This window comes from Gossypium hirsutum, chromosome D08, assembly GCF_007990345.1.
Source record: "Gossypium hirsutum isolate 1008001.06 chromosome D08, Gossypium_hirsutum_v2.1, whole genome shotgun sequence".
NCBI classification, from domain to species: Eukaryota; Viridiplantae; Streptophyta; class Magnoliopsida; order Malvales; family Malvaceae; genus Gossypium; species Gossypium hirsutum.
The window spans coordinates 51,734,982-51,737,272 of NC_053444.1; positions in this window are offsets into that span (position 1 = coordinate 51,734,982).

Here is a 2,291-nt window from a genome sequence, read left to right on the forward strand (position 1 = left end):
TTGTGATTATGAAAATTCCTTGAAATTCTAGGTGAAAATGGTGGATTTCTTGTAGAAGGACGAAATTGTAAAGACAACAAAGTTTTCTTCTTCTCTCCTCCTCACTCATGTTGGAAAGAAGGGAGGATCCTCTCTTCTTCTTCTTTTTCATCTTTCTCTCCTTTTATACTAGCTATTTATAATAAAATATTAGTAAAATATCTCATTAAAATATTAATAAAGTAATATTTATCTAATTAAATAATTATAAAATATCATCAAAATATCTCCAACATCATCATTGCCTTCTAGAGTTTTCTCTCTTTCTAATTGACCAATTTGCCTTTTATAATTTTTAAACTTTCATACTTGAATCATTACTAAATTTGGTAAAATTGCAATTTAGTCCATTATACTTTTTTGCTCTTTTTTTTCCGCTTAGTCCATTTGGTCCCTATTACTCCATTTTTCTTAGTTTCTAGATCCTTCTACCTTTAAGATATTTGCACTATTGGCCTTTCACTTCAATTTTCCATATTTATATTTATGCCACAAAACCTTTCACATATTTACAATTTTAGTCCATTCCTTAATTTAATACATTATGTCTTGCTTCTTGATTTAACTTTCTTTTGATATGTTACAACTTTTGTTTTCATTGATCTTATACCCTTTTTTTTCGCTAAGATTTTACCTCATATTATTTACTACAAAAGGGGTTTTAAGGATCTTATAATATCTATAGTTTATTAAATGTGCATAATTAAATAAAATTCAAATCAAAGTTTAATTGTAACATTGATTAATGCAATAGATAAAAAATAATATATAATTTGGATACTTATACCACTAATACTAATAATATAATTGTTAAATACTCATAAAAAGTAATAAATTTGTTATGGAGCTTTCAAAATAAATAAATTTGTTATGGAGTTATGACCATTGGATTGATATTTAGGAATCCCACATTGACGAGGGACAAGAACTTTTTATTATATTAGTACCTGCAATGATATAAGAACAACGTGGATGCACTTTGTACTCCACCACGCTCTTTCCATGAAACCTCTTCAGTTCTTGTGGTTACCCATAAGGAGAGAAAAAAAAAGTTTGGGGAGAGATTAGTTTCGATGCGACGAAGAAACAATTAATTGTCCTCAACCTATTGTCATCGATCGACGTGGCCTTGTGAAGAATAGTATTCTGCCTAAATACGAGAAATGCGAAAGTCGTAATTTATACTCCTTTATAAGAGTAAATATTGTAATTGAAAATTTTAATAGTAAGAGGGTCAAAAATATATCAGAATATGTTGAATATATAATATCTTAAAATACAACTTTAAATTATTTAATCTCACTATTTTCCCTGTAACACCCCAAACCCGGCCTAAACATTATGACCGAATCTGGCGATGTGATATTGTAACACCCCTTACCCGTATTTGACACCGGAATAGGGTACGAGACATTACCAAAACACATATATTTATAAACGTATTAAACTGAGTTATAAAATTTCATACAGGCTAAAAGTTTCAAATTATTATATTCGAATCGCTAATTAGGGCTTAGAAGGCCCAATATATATACTCATTCGATCCAAGCCTTATAGCTATCACCATTTGTTCATTTCATAGCGATATATGAACTTATAATCCTTCACTTTTGCGTCATATGAATTTATCAATTATTACTTGCTTCTCGTGAGTACCTGAATTGATCAGTATCATTTCATATTCTCGTATCGTCATATTTTTCCTATTAAACCATTGTAATATATTAAATATTCAATATCTTGTAAAGATTCGCTAATCTATCCCATATACTTTCACACAGATTAATTCACAATTCACAAGTCTTATCATTTCAAAGCTTATAAGACACATATCTATACTAACTCGTATGAGTCTCATACTCATTCAGATGCTCAATAAATCCGTTAAATCATTTAAACATCGAAGAATCCACATTATGTCAGAAACAATACTAATAACAATTATAAATCTTTTCATATTAATTTCATATATCATTTACTGAACTTCAAATATCATTTCATAAATATGTAATTCACTAACACATCTTGCCATATACAATATCCAATTGGTGAAATCAGTTAATTGAATCCAACTTCAACAATCACAATAAATCTATCACTTGAGTGTGAGTCCATGTAACACTTACCAACTTTGTCAAATTAGTGAACGTCTTATGGAATTGAGCACTTTATTTTCTCGATGACGTACTCCAACTATGGTCTTACACGTAATCACATAACATATACCGATGCAATAGCCCAGCTATGGTCTT